Raw genomic sequence first — 24,805 nt, 5'->3', positions numbered from 1 at the left:
TAGAATATTACTATAGCCATTAAAGACTCATGTTTTTAAAGGCCATTTAACCAAATGGGAAAACACATTATTTAATGTTAAGTGAATAAAGCAGGGTTCCAAATGATGTTTACAGTATCAGCCCATTTTATAAAAAGAAGGGAAAAAAAATGCATGGAAGAAACTAGAGTGGACCATTCCGAAGAAAATGTATGAAGAGTTTATAGCTAGATGGTATTATGTTGAGTTATATTTGTATGCATTTCTTTTTCCCCAAAGTATTCCAGTGAGCAAATACTATCAGAAGTGTATATACACACACACACCCTTTTATGTAATACACTGAGGTCCACAAGGAGTTAATCCTTTTCTGTGTATGTGTTTCTCTGTAGAGAAAAGAAGGAACTTCAGCTTTTGAATTAAAATAAACAAAGCCTGTTTTGGGGACCATGTGTTAATGGCAATAAGGTTTAACTGAGGGAGGATGTTTTAATTGTATTCCTGTTTTAAAGGATATTTTATTGCTGCTTGGAATATTCTGTTCCCACTACTGTTGAAGTAGCACTTAATTAAGGACTATGAGGCAAAAATGTCTGGAAAACAAAGGTGTGAGATAATAAACTACAAGGGCTCAACAAGTGAAAATGGATACTCCTGTAACAAAATTCTGCACTTCTGTGTCAGTGGAGGCCCATTAGGGAACCTGGACTTTTACTTTCACTTGGCGATAATGAGGTAGTGTCATCCCTGTCAGGGAAAGCCTTGTTAAGATAGGTTTAAGTAAGATCCAGCGTCTCGCGCGTAATGCAAAAATGGTCAGAGTTTAATTGAAAATCACACTTTATACCAAGAACCGGGAATATCTCAGGATACCTTTTTTAATAAACAGTGCTGGAGCAATATGACATTTATAGGTGAAAAATGAACCTTATTTTAACAGAAATTAACTCAAAATAGATCATGGACTTACGTACAAAACTGTTAGGAAAAAATAGGATGAAATCTTTGGTGTATAGGCATAGACAAAGAGTTTTTAACTTGATGCCAAAAGCATGATCCACAAAAGAAAACATACTCAGAATTTGTTAATATGAAGTTGTGTTGCTCTGCCAAAGACTCTCTTGGGAGGATAAAAATGTGCACTACAGGCTGGGAGAAAATATTTGCAAATCATTAATCTGTGAAAGAACTAGTACCCTAGAATGCATAAAGAACTCTCAAAAGTCAACACTGAAAAGCAGTCTAATTAGAAAATGGGGAAAAGACAGGAAGAATTTCATCAAAGGGTATATATAGTGCCAGTAAGCATGTGAAAACATGTTGGTATCCTTAGCCATCATGGAAGTGTGTATTAAAATCACAGTGCCAAATCATTATACATCTATCACAATAGCTAAATTAATTAAAACTGGTAACAGGATCAAATGCTGGCAAGGAAGCAGAGAAACTAGATCACTGATCGATTGTTGATAGGAATGTGTAATTATATAGCCAACTTGGAAAATGGTTTGGCAGTTTCTTAAAAAACTAACAGGCAACTAGGGTAAATTTTTATTATCACTCAGAAATGTTTCTTAAGTGCAGTTTTAATCACCCAAAAATATTTATTGTGAAATGTAAGGCTTAATATTTCTTTGCAAAGAGAGTGATAGATGATGGGAAATGAAATTTATTGTATTGCATTTATGGAACAAAGTCCTGGGCTGTAGTGGAAGGCACAGATCATAATGCTACTGATTTATTTGGAGAATCATAAAAGTCTTGGTGAGAAAAATAGTAAGGAGAATTTATGATAATTAACTGTTATTAGATTAATTTTTAATACAATTTCCCTTGGGGAAAAAAGCATTAATTTTCAAGTCACCTTACAGGAATTCTTGGGTCAAAGCTTTCCAAAAGTCATAAAGTCTGCTCTCTTTTTACTCTTTGGGAAAGAACCTATAATTCTATTCCTTTGTGTTTAGCAAAAAAAAAAAAAAAAAAAAATTCTGCCCTTGGTAATTGATGACAGCTGGGATGGCAGTAAAGATGTTGCTTCTATCCATTTAGAACTGTTTGTCGGTGATAATCCAGTTCCCTTCCAGATCTTTCTCAACTTTCAGATATGCTGCTCTTGATGAGTGACTCACAAGACTATGAATGTCATCCATACAGGACGTGGCTGTGTTTTCTCATGTCCACCATGTTCTACTGCCATTGAATGGGCTGGTCACTGGGAAACACATTCTGTCTGCCCTTCCTTGATGTAATACCCACCGTCTTATTAAAAATGAGCCTGCCTAGGGCATTAATCTCTTCTCTCAGACTGCTTCACAGAGGTCAGCTTTTCGTAGTTGACATGATTTTCCTATGGCTTGCTTGCTTCTGTTTGTGTGTGTGTGTGTTCAGTTGCTCAGTCGTGTCTGACTCTGCAATCTCATGGACCGTAGCTGGCTGGGCTCTTCTGTCCATGGGATTTCCCAGACAAGAATATGGAGTGGGTTGCCATTTCCTTCTCTAGGGGATCTTCCCCACCCAGGGATCGAACCTGGATCTCCTGCTTTGGCAGGCAGATTCTTTACCACTGAGCCCCCAGGGTGACCCCTGTTCAACTCTCCCCACCAAACAAATTACCAAGGATTACTTAATAATACAGTATTAATATTCATATATGAAGATGTCTGTTGATAGTGATTGGGAAAAAATGTAGAGTTTGCCGAAAGGGAAAGAAAGTGTCTACCCTGAAGGTAATATCAGTGTCTTGGAGAGTGCTTAGGGGGTCTGTGTTTGTGAGACCTGTTCATTAGGAGGCCAGGAAGCAGTGTGGAATTGCTGAAACTGATGAAGAAGAGCAAGATGCCATCTCAGGGGCAAGCCCAGGCTCCTGGGCAAAGCTCCCAACTGCCAGGAAGTTGACTTGTTTTGCAGACCCTACATGTAATTTGTTGTTACATCACATTCGATGATTGCTGTAACTATTGTGCAGAGTGGTTTTGCTAAAGAAGCATTGCTAGAATGCATTAGCAACGGTGATTTAAGATTGAACTGGCTCTGTTGAAATAACTAAATTACATGCTGCAACACTGTTTTTCCCAAGTGGCTCAAATCCCTGACTTAAGATATTTAAAATGTCAGAAACATATATTCTTAATAAGACTGGAGAGTCAGCCATACTTCAGGGGGCATCATAGATCTTCATCATCCCCTAAGTAGACCTCTGAGACTGCATGGGTCATGCCTTGATTTCTCTCATTGTAAGTTAATCCGAAATGACTGATGCATTCCGACATCTGGACAGGGCCTCAGCAGATGTGTGACTGCGTCAGGTTTGCAAGTTCCTCGCTTCAGATCCTGCGATGTAATTTAGCATATAACATTTAAACGTTTAGACTGAGAATTAGTCTTCCAAGTATCAGCGTCATTCTTGATGTCTGATAGATGGATCCAGGGATATGAGTATTGTGTCTGGGTAAACAGATCTGAATTAAGGAAAGGCAGCATCTTCAGGCACCAGTACTAATAGAGGATCATTAGTTAATGGGAAACACGTCACATATTAACCCAGGTTTCCACATGTAACTCTTAGGCAATTGACAAGACAATTTATTCCAGTCTCCTTACAGGGGTGTGGGGGCAAGATAGCAATAAGAATGGTTGGCATTGCTGAACTGTCTCTATTGAATATTTTCATAACTATAATAATTGTTGGCATTGCCGAACTATATTGGATATTTTGTGCTGTGTTACAGCAGGCCTCACCACTATTTAATCACCTGAATTTGGAAGTTCAATCACTTGAAATTCTTATACCGAATAGTATTTTATATAGGCCTGTTTATTGGAAATAAGTGATTTATTTATTTTTTAAATTTATATTCTTTTATTTAGATAAAATTGAGATTTAACATTATATCAGTTTTAGGTGCACAACATAATGATTTGATATATGTATATATTGCAAAATGATCAACCACAGTGAGTCTAGTTAACATCCATCATCACGCACAGTTACAATTTTTCTTTCTTGTGGTGAAAACTTTTCAGATTTATTTTCTTAGCAGCTTTCAAATATATATTACAGTATTAACTATTGTCACCATGCTGTACATTTATTTTGTTGTCTATGTGCTTTCCAAGAGTTTGCTTGGTTTTGACATATCATAAAGGAAGACTGAGCTGAAAAAAAGGACCAGGGAAAAGTGGAAAATATTTTGACAACATGAACATAAACCAAAGAACTTTGCAACCCATGTTGTAACTCAATATATGTAGGTTACTGCTGCCCTCATGAGTGTGAATAGTTAATTTTAGCCAGTATTGAGACAAAAAAAAAATTGTGAAGAAAAGAGATTGATGCAAGAGAAAGTGATACATTCATCCAGTGCATCAGCTCGGCCTGCTAACTAACCGTGAAGAGATGCACACTTTTCTTAATAAAGGAAGTTTTCCCCAATTCCAGCTAATAAATGTTGAGTAAATACTTTAGAAATATCAGCTGGAACGGATACCACGCTAGAATTCATTTACCACCTGAAAAATACCACAAAAACATTACGTAAATGCCAAGAGCCCTTGGATGTTTGGACACTGTCTTGATGACCAGGGTGGATGTTGTTGCATGGGAGGGATGAGCACTTTGTAACTCCCAGCTTGGAACACTGCCATGTAAATTTCAAGTAGGTTGATGTGAAACACTCGGAATTTTCATATACTCATGAGAGGTGCAAATTTTCAAAACTGGGGAAATCGTAAGGAAGTTATTCTCTGAGAAAACAACCCTATTAGTAAAGATAAGTTTAGATCCAAGACTGTCATTTATCTGGCTCTCATCTGGATGAATAAGAAGGAGATAGGAATAATTCTTACCTAAATGAAACCCCTAAGAGTATAGTGGAGGCATGTTCTTATATTCATAATAGTTATTTTAATATTTGCCCTGATGCACCTTAATGTAAATTCTTATGCCACAATAATGTAATGGTTATCACTTTTCAATGCAATTATAATATGTGCTAGCTTTAATGAGAGCCTGCAAGGAGATTAAAATAAAATTAGGATTCCATGACATTGTTTTTATGTTACAAAAAAAGACCATTTTTTTTTTTGAATTGCAAGTGTAAGGTTACATAGAGAGAAATAATCAGATGCTGCATGTGCCATACTTCATAGTTGCTTGGCCTTTTAGCTGCGAGCCTTAGACTTTCATCTCATCTATAGGTTTGTCATCATTAGGTGAGAGGGAGCAGCCTCGGTGACGCTTCCAGAAAACATGAATTGCGCATCCACGATAACATGACTCAGACTCAGAATTATGTTATAACTGAAATTCAAACTGTTTGTAAAAGTATAAATAAAGCCAAAGTGACTATTTTATTAAAGAGAACCACCAAGTAGAGAAAATTTATGGAAATAATAAGGAGCTTTTAAGCTATCAGACTGTACCATTACGATTGAGTTGTGGCAAGCATAGTGAGTGTCCTGTGCAGGGGTGAAGGAGAAAAGAAAACTTTGTTCACGTGCGTGCTGAGTCGCTTCAGGGGTGTCTGACTCTGTGTGACCCTGTGGGCTGTAGCCCACCAGGCTCCTCTGTCCATGGGATTCTCCAGGCAAGCATACTGGGGTGGGTTGCCATGCCCTCCTCCAGGGGACCTTCCCCACCCAGGGATTGAACCCGAGTCTCGTCTGTCTCCTGCATTGGCAGGCCGGTTCTTTACCACGAGGGCTGCCGGGGAAGCCTGAACTTTGTTCCCAGATGCACACAAATAAAAAGTGACGTGTTGTGATGTGTGGGCTGCTGACCACAGAGAGGAGCAGTGTCTGTATGAGTCCACCCGATGGTGTGACAGATGCGGAGACCGGGGCGAGGGTTGCATCAAAGACAGGCCTTTCTCCAGCGCCTGCTCTCCCAGTACTCTCTGCTAGGCATCTCAGGCACAGTGTCACTGGAGGACAACAGAGCGAAGCGTCGCAGGGTACTTGGCAGAGATTTGAAGGGGTGGTGCCAGCGTTGTGGACATTCAAGTGACTGCAGGGAGGCAGGTGGCTGACACTGACATCAGAGAAGGTCTCAGCGATAAGAAAGCGACCTTCAGGGCAACTCCGGGGACTCAACAGGGTGCTTGGCAGAAGACTTTAGCCCTGGAGAGCCTCAGTGAAGACTTAAAGACAGTTGTGTCCATGTTCAAAGCACATTTGTCATGCAGCATGTCTTTGGCTCATATGTGGCATGAGAAGAGTGGGAAAAGACCAGAGAGCAGAAGGATACTTGTATCTGTCTTGCCAGCCAGCCAGCCAGTCCCAGAAGGCAGACGACAAGCTCTTGGTTAACCCTCATGATCAGTAGCCCTTAGCGCCAGAGTATACTCATTTCTAACTACAGCTGTGCCCACTCTTGTTGCCAGGACAACAGTGGATATTTATAATGATGCCCTAAGTCACCAAGGAAAGGATGTACAATATTATTCTTAAGAAGGTAGGCACATGTAAATTCTATTCTAGAAAGACTCCCATCTTTTCATTAGATCAATGATTCCTCGAGGGAAGAAATCATCTCTTATTCATCTTCGTATCTTTTGACACCCAGCATAATGTTCTTTGCATAGGAGATAAAAATATTTGTGACACTGAACAGAATAGAAATAATTTAAGTTTGGGGGAAAAAATATGTTGTTTAAAAGTCAGTCTTTTTATTATCGAGAGTTTCAACCCGAAATAATACCTCACCCTTCTCATACTCCTACTCATTCTTAGCCCTCAAAATGAGAGGATGTTTTCATGTGTTAAAGATGCAGTTACTGAAATGTCTTTAGTAATGCGGAGGATGTGTTTCTCAAACTTTCTCCCCGGGAACATTTAACAGAGGAAGATATTGTACAGTTGGTGTCACACAAAGGAGGTACCCCCTGCCCTTCTGCACCCTAGGCACCAGGGAGAGATCCCCTCCAGCTGAGTGACTTGGGTGTCACGAGCTGTAAGCCTTTGGCTTTCCTGGTGGCTCAGTAGTAAAGGACCTGCCTGCCAATGCAGGAGACGTGGGTTCGATCCCTGGGTCCAGAAGATCCCCTGGAGGAGGAAATGGCAACCCACTCCAGTATTCACGCCTGGGAAATGCCGTGGACAGTGGATCCCTGGCGGACTGCAGTCCATAGGGGTCACAAAAGCATCGGACCCAACTTAGCAAATAAACAACAGCCATAAGCTTAGTGCAGTACCCTTAACTGCACAAGATGGGATTTAGGCAGATAAGAACCAGGGATCTAGGACTTCCAGTGGTTAAGAATCCAGGGAAATCCCACATGCCATGGGCCAACTAAGCCCGTGCACTTTAGAGCCCATGCTCTGCAAAAAGCCACAATGAGAAACCCACAAGCACTGCAACTGGAAAATAGCCCCCATTCACTGCAAGTGGAGAAAGCCCATGTACAGCGACAAAGACCCAGTACAGCCAAAAATTAAAAAAAAAAAAAACAACAAACTCTGGGATCAGGACTATAGAGCGTCCATAAGATGTCTCTACCTGAGGCTTGGCTTGGGTGTCCTCACAGATACCCAGGCCCAGCACATCACCGAAGAGACTAAATTTTCTTCCAGTAGAATCTGCATCATGTGGTAGAAAGAACAGTAGCTTCTTGGGTCTGTGGTCTGGGATTTGAGTGTCCGTATTTGCCCTAACTGGTAAGCTGTAACCTCCTTGGGCGTTGGTTTTCATAATTATAGCATGAGGGTTGTCATATCCACCCTATAGAATTATTGGTAAGTCATGTGAAATAGGGCTTCCCAGGTGGCACTAGTGGTAAAGAACCTGCCTGCCAATGCTGGGGATGTAAGAGACACAGGTTTAATCCCTAGGCCAGGAAGATCCCCTGGAGAAAGTCATGGCAACCCGCTCCAGTATTCTTGCCTGGAGAATCCCATGGGCAGAGCCTGGTGGGCTACAGTTCATAGGTTGCAAAGAGTCGAAAATGACTGAAGTGACTTAGCACTCATGCGCGCATAAGAGTCTGTAAGATTATACCTGATATAAAACCTGGGATTCAGAATTTTGTTATGCCTATTAGTAGTAGTTCTATTAGAAGTTTTTATGGCTTATCACAGCTCACACTTTAAGTGGTTTATGCTGTAACATAGTCAGCTTTGGTCCATGACTCAGAACTAGGTTTTTTTTCTTGCTGATTTTTTTTTTTTTAGGATTGTGCTCAGTCACTTCAGTTGTGTCCAACTAAGGCAACCTAGCAAGCACGCATGTGAAATGACGTGTCATTGCGTTGGGGGGATTGAGAGCTCTAGATGCATACCAGCCCAGGGTTCCTCTGTGGCCAGACCAGCCTTTTGGTAACATTGCTGCCAAGGAATTAACTTACTGCCCACTGATAATGGTTGAAAATAAGGAAAATTAGAAGGAACTTTTTACTGATAAGTTATACAGTTATAAATGAGTTATTTTGGGATATATTGGCAACTCCTACATAAGGAAAATTAGAAAGTGTGATTTATGAAAAATGAGCCTCTCTGCACACTACGTTACAAGCTAAGTACTCTTGGCCCAATTCACCCAATGCTGTGAGTCTGTTAGCTCTGTCAGAACCCCTCCCAGCTTCCCCACAGCACTCTGACCGCCTCCACGCATTTCAGCAGGCTCACTAACACTCAGCTGTTTTCACTTAAATCTAGTTAGGATGCCATTAACACTTTGCAGGGGGTCACCAGTGCTCTCTCTCTGGTGGAAACACGCCACTTCCCACAGGACTGTCCTTAGAGTGAGAGGAGGAATGCTAACTCTGCAGGCCCTTGTCGGCTTGGTGCTGAATTTTTAGAAAAAAAAGGTTTCACATTCTGGGACTTATCTGGCAGACCAGCGGTTAAGAATCTGCCTTGAACACAGGTTCAGGTCCTGGTCGGAGAACTAAGATCCCCGAGCGTCAGAGCAACTGAGCTCACATAACCACAACTAGACCTGCACATGACCGAACACATGAGAAAGTGCTGAACGTCAGCAAACATCAGGGGATGCAAATCAAAACCACAATGAGGTATCGCCTTACACCTGTCAAAATCCCGCGTGGCGCAGCTCAGACCCAGCACAGCCAAATAGTAAATAAATAATACGTATTTTAAAGAGAAGCAGGAATAAAGCTTTCAGAAGAAAGTGGTTTCACATTCTAAATAATGTAGTTTAAGGGAGCCCAGACCTTTTCCTCCAGTTTTATACATAGCACCCCATATTGCCTATAGTTTATTTTTTGTTTTTTAACAAGTTATAGTAAAAGTGAAAAACAGCCGTGTCATGCATCTTTTTTGGCAGATTTACTGTTTGCCCTTTTTCGGTTGGAGATATTTCCAGAGACTGAGGTTCATGGCAGTCCTTGAACCTGCTGGTCACAAACTGCCGGCGGAGGAGAGACCCCTTTGTGGGCAGATGAAGTAGGCCAGGGAAAGGGCCAGGCTATCTGAACCATAGGGTGTACTTTTACTAGTTCTGAAATGGAGAGTTGGAGTTTTGGCGCTCTTTCAATGTGCTTGAGTATAGGAGATACAACAGAATATTAATTCATTCAATAAATATTTGCCAAGCCCTATAGGCCCCAGATGGCGCTGGTGGTACAGAACCCCTCTGCCAATGCAGGAGATGTGAGAGACTTAGGGTTCCATCCCTGGGTCAGGAAAATCCCTTGGAGAAGGAAATGGCAACCCACTCCAATATTCTTGCCTGGGAAATCCCACGGACAGAGGAGCCTGGTGGGCTACAGTCCATGGGGTCGCAAAGAGTCGGACATGACCGAAGCAGACTTAGCATGTGCCACCCATGTAGGCACTATAGGTCTTGTGGAAAACACATTGATTAAAACAGACAAAAACTCTGCTTTCATGAAGCATATTTTCTTGTGGGGGAGGGTGATATATATTTTTAGGAGGAAAGTGCTGTGCTAGTTATTTGACTCTCAGGGAGTAAAGAGGCCTAATTTTTAGCATTTTCCAAGCCTGGCTGATATTAGGACACCAATGTGATTGGGAGATGTGTATAACCAGCAGTCTGGGGTTTTGAAGGGTTCGCTTTTCTCCATGTCTTCTCCGAAAGACATGTTAACTGGCGTTGTTTCATAATACCCATTTGGACAGGTGTGAGGGCATACCTCGTTGTGGTTTTGATTTGCATCCCCTGATCTTTGTTGATGTTCAGCATTTTCTCACATCTTTGGTCATCTGTAGGTCTTTGGAAAGTATGCCTACCCGACGTGCTCTGTGTCTTGTTCATTTACTACTTATTTGACTGCATTGGGCCTTAGTTGCAGCACATGGGATCTCCGTTGTGTCTCCCAGACTCTCCAGCTGCAGCGCATGGACTTAGCCCCTCCGTTGCATGCGGGATCTTAGTTCCCCGATCAGGGATCAAACCCACATGCCTTGCATGGCAAAGGTGGATTCTTAATCACTAAACCGCCAGCACGCGTGCATGCTAAATGGCTTCAGTCCTCTCTGCCTCTTTTTGACCCCATGGACTGTAGCCCACCAGGTTCCTCTGTCCATGCGATTCTCCAGGCAAGGATACTGGAGTGATTTGCTATGCTCCTCTCCAGGGGATCTTACCTACCCATGGATTGAGCCCACATCTCTTATGTCTTCTGCGTTGGCAGACAGGTACTTTGCCACTAACTCCATCTGGAAAGCCCATCTAAACCACCAGGGAAGCCCTCAGACTACTTTCTGTGCGTGACTGCGACTGGAAAGAATTTGTCTGTAGTAATAAACTAGAACAAATAAGAGATAGGCTCTAGGAACTGACTTCCTACATGTAAGTATTAGTTACCATGATGATTGCTGTTTTAAAATGGTGCCTACTGTGGGCTTTGTGAATAAAAATGAATGACCTGCAGTGGTGGTAAAAGTAGATGAGCAGACTACACTCAGTTGTCATGGTAGCCAAAAGCTCCCAAACAGATCCTTTCCCCTGCCCAGATGTTTCATGTCTATAATCGCCTAGATGGTGACAGAGCCAGATGTGAATGTATACTGCCATTTCTTTTTTAATCCTTGACAGTTTAGAAAATCTTTTTAAACCTCAGTGATGAATTTAGCTGGAAGTAAGCAAGTGAGAACTTGGTGGAGCATCTGTGTTTCTGAAGTTTGTAGTTTTTAAGCTGTGTATTAATTCTTAGCTGCCTTTTTAGATGCATGCATTAATCCACACATTTTGAAGAGAAATTCATAAAACCAACTAATAAGGGCATATCTGGGAATTGAGGCTATGGAATGTAAACCTGTTGATATGAATCTTTTATTTTATCATGTTATGGCTTAGGTACCAATTCAGGCTAATGACTAGTAAATAATAGGACAGATATTAGTTTGCAGGTAGCTCCTAAGGTAGACTGTTTTAAGAGAAGACCTTTGTATTGACTATAGCTTTTCAGTAAGTGAGAAGGTGTATACTTATTTTATAAGTGTATTTGATTTTGCAAGAGGTTTTTTTTTTTTTTTTTTTAATACAAGAAAGCTAATGTTAGCCAACATTTTCCTGTGATAATACCCTGGATAAAGTTAAAAAGGGTAACCTCGTCTCATCACTGACTCTATGACCCAATGAAAGAAGGTTAATGGAGGGTCTCAATACTTGTTTAAAGGACAGTTAGCTCTTCTTTTTTGTTTATTGGAGTGTAGTCACTTTACAATGTTGTGTTGGCTTCAGCTGTACAAGGTGAATCAGCCGTATGTATACACGTGTCCCCGCCCCCTTGGGTCTCCCTGCCCTGGCATCCCGCCCCTCTGGGTCATCTCAGAGCTCCCTCTGCTATACCTGCGCTTCCCACCCGCTGTTTTACACGTGGTGGTGTGTATATATGTCAATTTCAATCCCCCGGTTAACTCGTTTTGAGAAAAAAAAAATGTAATGTTTAGTTAAACTGCATGAAGACTAATGAGCGTTAAAGCCGAATACATAAAAGAAATGAAATATTTATTGCAGGTCTGTGTTTCTCCCTGGTGACTGGAGGGTGGAGGAAAACGAGGGCCGATAAAGACTTTTGATGAGGAGTTTAGAGACAGACAATCAAGGAGAAAGAAGAGCATAAGGGAAACCAGTGAAGAAATAAATGTCACCACCGCCTGCCTGGTCTTACCCCTAGACCTGTGCCGCCTTTGGGCCCTGGTTTCCCATCTCTCTCAGGAGCCACATAAAACCCTGCCCACTCCAGCCCACTCTGACCTGGGTTTGCCACTCTCCCCTCTCTTCTCCGCAGCTCTTCAGCCAGCCCCAGGGAGGCAGCGTGGCTCTGAGTCTCCTGCCTGCCCCCTTCCTGCGGGCCACCCACCTCGCTTCCCTGGGTCTCCCGAGACGACTGTCTGAAAGGGAGGTGCCTCTCGGGTCAGTCTTTCTCACTGCTGCTTCTCGATCTGCGCAGATTTCAGTCTGATGAGCTCTTCAGGCAGAAGTCGTCTTTCCTGTTGTTTAGTCGCTAAGTCGTGTCTGATTCTTTTCTTTGCAACCCCATGGACTGTAGCCCACCAGCCTCGTCCCTTTCTAAGGGATTTCCCAGACAAGAATACTGGAGTGGGCTGCTGTTTGCTTCTCCAGGGGATCCTCCTGACCGGCATCTCCTATACTGGCAGGTGGATTCTTTACCACTGAGTCACCTGAGAAGCCCTGTCTTTGGAGGGCAATGCAGTTTAGTAGAACTTTCTGCAGTAGCAGAAATGTCCTATGTCTGTACCATCCAGTATGGTAGCCAGTAACCACTTGGAGCTACTTAGATTTAAATTGATGAAAATGAAGTTAAGTGTTTATCTCCTTAGTCACACTGCCCACGTTTGAGGTGCTCAGTTATCACATGCTCCTAGTGCCTGCCGAATTGGATGGCACAGCTTTAGAGGAACCCCAGGTCTGGCTTGAATGGGCCAGTTCTGCTACCTCATCGTGCTCAGACACGGGCAGAGAAGTCTTCTGGAATTGTGTTCTCAAAGGAAAGCCACAGCGGATGGAAAGGCCCAGCACCTATCTATTGGCCAGGCTCCCTGCAGTAGGCTCACGTGCTCTCTCTCTTTGTAAAAAATTTATTTGTTTATTTGGCTGTTCTGGGTCCTAGGTGCGGCATGCAGGATCTTCAGTCTTAGTTGCGGCGTGTGGGATCTAATTCCCTGACTAGGTCCTGGGGCCGCCTGCATTGGGAGCCCCCAGACCACTGGGAGAGTCCCTTCCTCAAGCTCTCTTGAAGGGACACTGGACCAGGTCACCTCCATGGCCTCCACACACCCCAGCTCCTGGGAAACAGAGGTGTAGCCTCAAGGGCGGAGTTTGGAGTCAGGCCTGGGTCTGTTGGGATGTTGGCTCCACCAACAGTTAGCTTTGGGGCCGCAGAAAGTTCTGTACATTCACTCGAGCTCTGTTTCTTCACTTTTGTAAGATCAAGGTAATAATACCTGCTTGCCAGGGTTGTGGGGAGAGTTCAGTGAGATGATGCATGAAACGCCCTGCAATGCCTGGCACATCCTCACCGCCAGCAGTTAGATTCTGCGGGTCCCCTGTCAGCCTCAGCCCCCTCTCCCTCCAGCTGAAACAAAATACTAATTAGCCTTTTGAACTGAAGTGCTAAACAAGAGAACAATGTGGGAATTGTTACATTGCCCGTAATTTTCAAACATTGTTTTGTACAAATATAGCTCTTCTCATATGAAGATGCTGTTTTGAGGAATTGTGTGTGTGTGTGTGTGTATGTATATATATACAGACTAATGTTTAGTCACACCATTACACCAGACAGATGCTAGTGACAGTGCACACAGAAAGATGTTCTTGACCTCTGTTTGTAGACCCAAGTCAGTTGCTGTTTTCATCCTGGCCATTCATACTTGCTCAAGATCAAAATCGTCTCTTGCAAGGATTGTACTCCATCCCCAGGGACCACATCCCAGGTTGCCAAGGGAGGAGAAATATTTTAGGGGGCAGATTATCTGCACATCTTGGGAATTCCTTCTGCCTTCTTTCCTTGCAATTCCGCATACTTTCACCCACCCTAGAGCAAATGGGATTATGTTGCTGGGGCTCGGTAAGAGAAAACCTCGTAGAGAGCACCCTAGAACTTGGAGGTGAGAGGATGGGACCCTAGTCCAAAAACACGGATGGATGCCATTGTCTGAACTTATAGTTTCAGCGTGCCTCCAGACTCCATCGCTCAGCTTCTGTGCAAACCCGACCATATATTTTGACACTCAGAAAAGAGAAGTAGTTCAAATAACTCATGTTTACTGAGTATCCTCACTGTGAACTGAATTTCAAATAGTCCAGATCTTCCCCTGGAGGAAGGCTGGTGAATTGTTTGGAAAGGGGTGCTGTGTGTGCTGGGGTAGGGGTAAGGGAGCCAGCAATAGAACTATTCATACAAATCCATGTGGATCCTCAAGGGTGAGGCTTCCCCACCCCCTTCCCCCAAATGCCCCCTACTCCGCCAGACTCCTGCTAAGCAGGAAGCTCTCTCTGTAGCTCTGCTCAGCTGACTTCACCTTCCAGATAAGCTTTAAAGGTTTTGAAGGGCTGCTTTTTTAATTTTAGGGACTCTGACCCCTCTCCTGAAACCTGGCTGTCTTGTGATTGCCTCAACTAAAAGAGTACATGTGCTGAGAGGAAAGAGATGTTTCTAGTTTGTTTGTTTATTTTCAGGGTTTCACTACAGGCAGAGTAACTAAGGAAAGGCAGTTGGGGAAGTTTCAGCTGCTCCAGAGCCCCGGATGGGACCCTCCTGTAGGGTTCTCCCAGACTCTCTTCGTTCACCCCGTCCCCAAACAGTTCTATTTCTGATCCATCAGCTGTGTTGTTTCTTTATTTTGGTTCTTTTCCCTGAAGTATGTGGACCTGAAGATGCATTCTGGGCAAAACAGTGGAGTCCCTTTGTTGTCTGCCAAACAGGTGATCCACCCAACCCTGCAGGTAGTTAAGTAGATGGCAGATTTGACTTTAGGAGAGTTTATGATGGCTTAGTGTTAAAGAATCTGCCTTCAGTACAGGAGACCCAGGGTTTGTTCCCTGGGTTGGGAAGATCCCTGGAGAAGGGAATGGTTACCCACTCCGTATTCTTGCCTGGAGAATTCCATGGACAGAGGAGCCTGGCAAGTACAGTCCCTGGGGTTGCAAAGAGTGGGACACGACTAACACTTTCACTTTACATGATAAACATTAGCTGTTTGGGGACCTTTTATCTGCAGAGAAGGGTATTAATTGGGCAAACATCAGCATACTTTAAAGTGGGTTAGTTAAATCATGTAGGCTGTCTTTAGCAACTTTGATTCCTTTCTTCTTTCCTTCTTTTCTTCCTCCCTTTCTTTCTTTCTTCTATAATATATTTCACTAAGATTGAGTTTTCAGCATAAAAAAAATCTGTACCAATAGCGTTTGCATACTGTTGTAAAAATTTAAAAATTCAACCAAACTAATTTTGAGTTTCAGTTCAGTTGCTCAGTCGTGTCTGACTCTTTGGACCCCATGAACCTCAGCACGCCAGGCCTCCCTGTCCATCACCAACTCCCCGAGTCCACCCAAACCTATGTCCATTGTGTCGGTGATGCCATACAACCATCTCATCCTCTGTCGTCCCCTTCTCCTTCTGCCCTCAATCTTTCCCAGCATCAGAGTCTTTTCAAATGAGTCAGCTCTTCGCATCAGGTGGCCAGAGTATTGGAGTTTCAGCTTCAACATCAGTCCTATCAGCGAACACCCAGGACTAATCTCCTTTAGGAGGGACTGGCTGGATCTCTTTGCAGTCCAAGGGACTCTCAAGAGTCTTCTCCAACACCACAGTTCAAAAGCATCAGTTCTTCAGCACTCAGCTTTCTTTATAGTCCGACTCTCACATCCATACATGACCACTGGAAAAACCATAGCCTTGACTAGACAGGCCTTTGTTGACAAAGTAATGTCTCTGCTTTTTAATATGCTGTCTAGGTTGGTCATAACTTTCCTTCCAAGGAGTAAGCGTCTTTTAATTTCATGGCTGCAATCACCATCTGCAGTGATTTTGGAGCCCAAAAAATAAAGTCAGCCACTGTTTCCACTGTTCCCTCATCTATTTCCCATGAAGTGACGGGACTGGATGCCATGATCTTAGTTTTCTGAATGTTGAGCTTTGAGCCAACTTTTTCACTCTCCTCTTTCACTTTCATCAAGAGGCTTTTCAGTTCCTCTTCACTTTCTGCCATAAGGGTGGTGTCATCTGCATATCTGAGGTTATTGATATTCCTCCTGGCAATCTTGATTCCATCTTGTGCTTCTTCCAGCCCAGCGTTTCTCATGATGTACTCTGCATATAAGTTAAATAAGCAGGGTGACAATATACAGCCTTAAGATACTCCTTTTCCTATTTGGAACCAGTCTGTTGTTCCATGTCCAGTTCCAACTGTTGCTTCCTGACCTGCATACAGGTTTCTCAAGAGGCAGGTCAGGTGGTCTGGTATTCCCATCTCTTTCAGAATTTTCCACAGTTTATTGTGATCCACACAGTCAAAGGCTTTGGCAAAGTCAATAAAGCAGAAATAGATGTTTTTTCTGCAACTCTCTTGCTTTTTCGATGATCCAGCGGATATTGGCAATTTGATCTCTGGTTCCTCTGCCTTTTTTAAAACCAACTTGAACATCTAGAAGTTCACAATTCATATATTACTGAAGCCTGGCTTGAAGAATTTTAGGCATTACTTTACTAGCATGTGAGATGAGTGCAATTTTGAGGAATTAACTTAAATCACATACTAATAGATATATTAATGTTCTATCACTTACAAGAGTAAATCAAATAGCCTTGCACTTACTGTTTCTTCCTAGGATTTTGTTTTTTATTCTGTATATGTGTGTGTTTATTAAGATAGCGAAAGTATTTTTAGTCACCTATGAATAAAACCACATGAATATCCACATAAGTTACTTAGTCACCCATCTTTCCCTATCTCAGGCCCTCAAGATTTTAAATTACAACAGTTGTACTAAATTATCTTTGTAAGGACTGAATGTTTTAGGAAACACCGGTCAGCTGACATACAGCCACAAAAGTCTGAAATCTGGAAGTCACGTGCATTTAAATAGATATCTAATTACAAGATGTTGTACTGGTACATTTTCTTGGATTCCTTTCACCTTCATCTCTGGTCCAAAAGATGTTCAAATGTTTTTTTCTCCCTGTAAGATGAATGATTAAAAACTTGCCAGCCATATACTGTGAAAATACATACAGAGCATTGTGATAATTAGGAGTAATTAGTCTAGAAGAGACTCCAGGAAGCTGTTTGAAGTGGTCTACAAGTTGCCCTGGTCACCTCCATTGAGGAGCTACGGGGCAGTGGAGGGGAGTTTGCTACCTGGAGAAGGTGACACCTGCAGATGCGGGGGTTACTGGGAGGACTTCAAAGCCAAACCTGGTCTTTTGACTTGAAAGGTTCCTTGGAAAGTATTAGCTCAAACTTTTATTAGCCGAAATCTTGATTATCCTATGGCAGGATTTGTGGGTGGAACCTATTGGGTGTGCCTTTAAGTCTGAGAAACGACGCAGGTGGGAGAGAATCAAAGACATACCTGGCTGAGCCCTCAGTCTTGCTCGGGTTTATTGTTTACTCCTTTCCTCGGTGCTCTTTTTAGAATTTTATTGAAGTATTTTATACATACAGTGAAAAATATGTAACATGTTAATACATTATAAGGCGTAGTAAAACAGCAGCTGTGTGTGTCTCACAGCTTAAGAAATAGACCTTAGGAACGAAGCAGATGGCTCCTGTCTCCTCTCCGGTTTTACCCTCTCTCTCTGTCTCCCAGAAAACCACTTTGCTTCAGTGATCATGCTCTGTCCTAGGATTTTACTACACACGTATGTACCTGTAGGGGCTTCTCTGGTGGCTCAGTGGCAAAGAATCCACCTGCCAATGCAGGAGACATGGGTTTGATCCTTGATCCTGGAAGATCCCGTGAAGAAGGAAGTGGCAACCCACTCCAGTAATCTTGCCTGGGAAATCCCATAAACAGAGAAGTCTGGCGGGCCCCAGTCCATGGGGTCGCAAAGAATTGGGCATGGCTTAGGGACTGAATAACAGCAGCTGTGTATTGTATACAATGTGCTGCTTTATATGTTTTTTGAAGTTTATGTAGAGTGAGACTGTTTTGCTTTTTTTTTTAAACTCAGCATGGTTTTCTGAGATTTATTGTGTTGATTAGTGTAGTTATACCTCATTAATTTTCACTGCTGTGAAATATTCTATGACTCTTCCAAAAGTTTTTAATGATCTGTTGATGGACATGATTCGAGTTGCCTATAGTCAGATTTTTTCGCACCATTACAAACCATGCTGTCAAGACCTTTGACCTTCCTCAGGTGCCTGTTTCATGGGTGTGCGTGTGTCTTTGGGGAATATATTTAATCATTGAAGTGATTAGTCAATGGATGTGCATCTCCAGATAAGATGCTAAATTACTTTCTGAAGTGGTTGCACAGATTTAATATTCTACCGGTTCTCAGTGTTCTGAGTTCTTATTAACATTTGGAACTACAAGTTTTGTTTTTTTTAATTTTTCCAAATCTTGGGTGTTAAATATTAAATTTCTCTGGATATTTGAGTTTCCATTCATAACTATATTCATAACTGGGCATTCATGGTTTCATCTTTTCCTTTATTTTGTATAACATCCTTTGTTGATGTCACTTACACCACATTTGTGGATTAGCTCTTCACTTTCTTTGTGGTGTCTTTTGATAAAGACAACTTCAATTATAATAGAGTTCTTGTCATTTCTATTATCTGTGTCTCATAGCCATTTTTCCACATTTTCCATTTTCTTTGTCACTTTATGTGATAATCTGGTTTGTATGTCTTGGTTTGTCTTCTAGTTCACTGAGGTTCCCCACCCCCACCAAGGTTTTTTTTTTTTTTTTTTTTTTAATGATTTATTAACTTTTGGCTGTACTGGGCGTCCCGGCCCAGGGACTGAACCCGTGTTTCCTGCACTGGCAGGCGGCTTCTTTACCACTGAGCCACCTGACTTGAATGCAGGCTGAAGACCCTCAGGTGTGTTCTGATATCTGGTGTAACATTCAGTTTCAGTTTCAGAAATTTTCTTTTTCTTTTCCAGACATCTATTTTATCATCTAAGTCTGTTTTTTGATAGTCTTATATTTTTGTGTATTAAAATTGTTTTCTTTTTTATTTCTTTAGCTGTTTGGAACATAACTGTTTTATATTCTGCTTTGTGTAATGCTAATATTTGAGGGCATCAAGGTTGTGAATCTGACTTTTTCCAGTCCTGTGGCCTTAAGACAAGGCATAAGCATTAGTTTGATTACTGATTATTTTTACTGAAAAAAATAAATACAGATCTAGAGGCAAAATGTGACTTTTTTTATTTGATGGTGCGTGAATGAACTAAGACTGTGATCCAGACCTTTCCTCTCCAAATCCATTCACTTATACATCTTGTTTCAATGATATAATATTAAATCTATGTTTATTATATGTCAAACATTTTTTTCTAATATCTATGCTTCAATTTTATCAGGTCAGTGTGAGAAAGTGTAATGAACTTTAAGTTCAGTTCAGTCACTCAGTCATGTCTGACTCTTTGTGACCCCATGAACCGCAGCATGCCAGGCCTCCCTGTCCATCATCAACTCCTGGAGTATGCCCAAACCTATGTCCATTGTGTCGGTGATGCCATCCAACCATCTCATCCTCTGTCATCCCCTTCTCCTCCTGCCCTCAATCTTTCCCAGCATCAGGGTCTTTTCCAATGAGTCAGCTCTTCGCATCAGGTGGCCAAAGTATTGGAGTTTCAGCTTCAACATCAGTCCTTCTGATGAACACCCAGACTGATCTCCTTTAGGATGGACTGGTTAGATCTCCTTGCAGTCCAAGGGACTCTCAAGAGTCTTCTCCAATACCACAGTTCAAAAGCATCAATTCTTCGTCACCCAGCTTTCTTTATAGTCCAACTCTCACATCGATACATGACTACTGGAAAAACCATAGCCTTGACTAAACAGACCTTTGTTGGCAAAGGAACGTCTTTGCTTTTTAATATGCTGTCTAGGTTGGTCATAACTTTCCTTCCAAGGAGCAAGCATCTTTTTTAATTTCATGGCTGCAGTCACCATCTGCAGTGATTTTGGAGCCCAGAAAAATAAAGTCAGCCACTGTTTCCACTGTTTCCCCATCTATTTGCCATGAAGTGATGGGACCGGATGCCATGATCTTAGTTTTCTGAATGTTGAGCTTTAAGCCAACTTTTCCACTCTCCTCTTTCACTTTCATCAAGAGGCTTTTTAGTTCCTCTTCACTTTCTGCCATAAGGGTGGTATCATCTGCATATCTGAGGTTATTGATATTTCTCCCAGCAATCTTGATTCCATCTTGTGCTTCCTCCAGCCCAGCGTTTCTCATGATGTACTCTGTATATAAGTTAAATAAACAGGGTGACAATATACAGCCTTGACGTACTCCTTTTCCTATTTGGAACTGGTCTGTTGTTCATGTCCAGTTCTAACTGATGCTTCCTGACCTGCATACAGGTTTCTCAAGAGGCAGGTCAGGTGGTCTGGTATTCCCATCTCTTTCAGAATTTTCTACAGTTTATTGTGATCCACACAGTCAAAGGCTTTGGCATAGTCAATAAAGCAGAAATAGATATTTTTCTGAAACCGTCTTGCTTTTTCGATGATCCAGTAGATGTTGGAATTTGATCTCTGGTTCCTCTGCCTTTTCTAAAAACTTAATTAAATTAACAGAAATTTACATAATCTAGATTGAGATTTTTTTTCCCCCCCAGGATTGAATTGGGAGTAACATTTTTTGTTTATCTTCTTTTGTTTCACTTCAGAAACATAATTTGGGTCTTTGTTTCCATTGCTTTATCAGAAAAGAAAATTTAAAAAAAGTTCTGTGCTCTCAACACTGTCTTTCTCATTCTAAATTTAAACAAACAAACAAGCAAAAATACACAGAGATGAATGAAATCAGAGGATAACTCCTAGAACTGTCTTCACATGGTCTGTCTAAATCTTTATTCTGGTGTTTAGGGCTTCTGAAATGAAGTTGTATCAACTGATAGTTAAAAAATAAGCGCGTTTATTTTTTTACTTGGAATTGAATTGTCACCAAACAAATATATAACATATTTAAAAGTGAAGAGAACTGCTAGAGAACTTTGTGAGGCTCGGATTTGAACCTCATGGTTGAAATCATTGAGAGGAACATCACATCAAGGTGAAGTATGCTGTCAGTGCATCAGACAGTTCTTAGCAAATGTGTGAGGTTTTCTTTTCTTTGTTCTAGAAAAGGAAAATACTGGTAAATTATCCTAGCCATCATATAGAGTGGGATTGACACATAAGTATTCTTCAGATAAAAAGTCATTCTCACCCTGTCACTCAGGGATGTGAGTCAGCAATATAGGACTGTAGCAAAAAGGCAGACATACATGATATGGGTTGAGTTAACCAAAACATAATCCACAAGAATCATGAAATACTTTACTCACTGTGTTAAACATTGATAAAAGCCTGTATTAGAGTTTCATTTTCATTTTCATTTCTGTATTTTACACACAATATTAGGAAATTGGATATGGGCCAGAGAAAAGGAATGGAGGTTATTCGAAAGTACAAAAAAATTTATCTCCACTGCAAACGGAAAGAAAGTGGAATTCTTTATGACCAAGAAGGGAAAGAGAGTAGGTGGTGTAAGAAGAGCTCTGAATGAGTCTTGTCTGCAAGAGAACTCAGACTGACAGGGATCTCTTGTCCTAAATCTGTCTTTTAAGGTGGAGTTCTTAGCCCGAGAAGAAGTGGCCCTGATGGCAGGGTGGGTTGTTGTTGGATCACTTCTCAAATCTAGCACCTGCTCTTTGAGAATACAGGGGTATGAGGGCGTGGTGTCTTATGGAGTTAGTTCTCAAAGTAATTCCAAAGCCAAATATGAGCCAAACTAAGAGAAGTAGGACAGGCATAGGCCAGAGGTCACGAGAAGGCAAGGCTTGTCCCGCCTCCTTGTTCAGCGTGAGGGCTGGGCTAGCACTGAGAAGGAGGTGGATCGAGGTTCCAGCCTTCAGGGAGGTCCCAGTGAAGAGCTTGCCAACACACAGCCCATTCGGAATTGAACTCTGTGTAGAAACGGCCACAGACAAGCAGTGAAGGAACAGAATAGAGCGGAAGTACCAAATGCGATGGGAATGCTGTGTGGAGCACCGAGTTTATAGACAGGGCAGAGATGAAAATTGGTTAGTTAGGTGGGTGTCAGTCTATGAATTCACTATTTCAGGTTGAAGAAACATATTGTCAGTTTGCTGTCAGTAGTAAGGCATTTGGTTTGCGACTTGATCAGGTTTGTGCCTTGTGGAGCTCCCCTGGGGAAAGTTTGAAGACTGACCTTGCCCAGGTTGGGATTGGGGGAGGGAGTGGCCTAAGGAGGTTCAGGGAGACCAGTGAGGACTCTGGGATGCAAATCTGTCTCTGGGAGTGGCCATGGAGGTAAGAGCAGATGTTGGAAGGGAACATGACGAACTGATGAGGCAGAGTCAGTAGTTCCTGGCAAGGCATGTGGGGGAATGGTAATCTAGAGCGATTAATGAATCTGAGGATGCTTCAAGGTGGTGCCATAGACTCAGAATTTCAATGGCTGCAGTGATAAACTACCACAAAATTAGTAGTTTGCAGCAGGGTAAACTTGATATAACTTTGGAGGTCAGAAGTCTGAATGGGTTCCACTGGGCTAAGATCAAGATGTCAGCATGGCTGTACTCGCTTCAGACACTCTAGGGAAGCACCCTTCCCTGCTTCTTCCAGCTTCTGGAAGGTGTTTCCATTCTTAGTTTCATGGCTGCCTTTTTACTTTTTGCATTTTTGGCTTTTGTTGTGCCATGTGGGTGGGGTCTTAGTTCCCTGACCAGGGATCGAGCCCACGACCCTTGCGTTGGAAGCACAGAATCTTATCCACTGGGACCACTTGGGCAGTCAGGTCATCCCCACATCCAATTACTCTAACGCTGATTCCGCTGCCTCATTCTCCATGGCACTTTTGTGACTATATTGAGCCCAACCAGATAATCACAATGTGTGTAACCAAATCACATCTACAGAATCCTTTGTGCCATGTGAAGTAACATATTCAGCGATTCTGGGGATAAGGACATGGACATCTTTGGGGGACCATCATTTAGACTCTTGGTTGGGATGGAGAAAGTGAGTTCAGTTTATGCATGTGCAGTTGGTAACATATTGGGGACAGTTGGGTATATGACTCTTATCTGAGAAAGAGAGTTTAAAAAATTTTTATTGGAGGATGTGAAGTAAGTCAGAAAAAGAAAGACAAATACTATATATTAATGCGTGCATATGGCATCTAGATTCAGGGGCGCAATGGAGATGCAGACAAAGAGAACAGGCTTGTGAGCACGGTGGGGGAAGGAGAAGAGGTGGGATGAATTGAGAGGCTGGCATAGAAATATATACATTGCCATACGTAAGATAGATAGCCAGTGGGGATTTGCTGTGTGAGACAGATTTTGTTCACTGCTGCGGCTGCCGCTAAGTCGCTTCAGTCGTTTCCGACTCTGCTGCCCCGTAGACGGCAGCCCACCAGGCCCCTCTGCCCACGGGATTCTCCAGGCAGGAACACTGGAGTGGGTTGCCATTTCCTTCTCCAATGCATGCTAAGTCACTTCTGTCATGACCGACTCTGTGTGACCCCATGAACAGCAGCCCACCAGGCCCCTCTGCCCACGGGATTCTCCAGGCAAGAATACCAGAGTGGGTTGCCATTTCCTTCTCCGATTTAATCGCTAACTCACGTCTAGCTCTTTGGAACCCCATGGACCGTAGCCCACCAGGCCCCTCTGTCCATGGGATTTCCCAGGCAAGAATACTGGAGTGGGTTGCCATTTCCTTCCCCTTGTTCATGACATAAGAATTCAGTTTGTAGTTTGGGGTTGAAACCGTAAATAGTAGTGAGCTCAGAAATGGCAGAATGTGTGGTGTGACAGGAGATGAGGACTGAATACGGAGGCTGGGGACCCCTGAAATATAAGGGCAGGTGAGAAAAGATGAGGGAGCATGAGCGAAGTGGGAGGGATACCAAGAGTGGGCATCTCAGATATCTCAGAAGGGCACATTCTGTGGAAGGGATGGATCAACGTGAGGGGCAGGCCAAAGAGTGAAGTCATCACTACAGTTCCCTACTAGGAAAGTGCTGTGTATGTCAACTTCTGCATTTAATATGGTCTTAAGCTGTAACTCCTATATTCACAATGAACCAGAACGTTTTCATTGCTTTTGAAATGGCACCTGGAAACAGCATAATAGGTTTGGGTTGAAAGTCCAGTTCTCAAAAAGTGTGTCAGCAGTTGCTGGAATATGGCCTTTCGGTCCTTTCCTGACCTAGCGTCGGCGTCCCACATTGTACCACGTAATCTCCACTGTTTAATATTCCGCTCTCGGCAAATCTTCCAGTGTCATTCTGGCAGGACTGCTGACCCCACCATGCGTAACAAATTGCACACACATTTTGAAACTCGACATTATGACTGTCTCACAAGCTTACACATTCCCAGTGAAATTTGAGAGCACAGGTTAATATCTGGAGCTGCTTGAAAATGTGAAGAGGATGACTATGCCTAGCAGGTGTGCTAAGGTGGGCGTGTGAAGTGCCTGCTTCCATATCGACACGCTAATGAAACCAGCAGTTCCATCCTGACTTCTCACTCATTCCCCCACTCCCCCTCCCGTGCCTTGGGGTGATGCTTCTAGCTGCTTTTCAGCTTCTGCGGTAGTCCTTGCTGTCAGCTTTCTGGTTGGTGGAAGGTATTGTAATTAGGGTTGCCTGGTCAGGAGCTTGAGCCCTTTTC

The sequence above is a fragment of the Odocoileus virginianus genome, chromosome 8, assembly GCF_023699985.2.
Source record: "Odocoileus virginianus isolate 20LAN1187 ecotype Illinois chromosome 8, Ovbor_1.2, whole genome shotgun sequence".
Lineage (NCBI taxonomy): Eukaryota > Metazoa > Chordata > Mammalia > Artiodactyla > Cervidae > Odocoileus > Odocoileus virginianus.
This window is presented reverse-complemented; position numbering follows the sequence as displayed.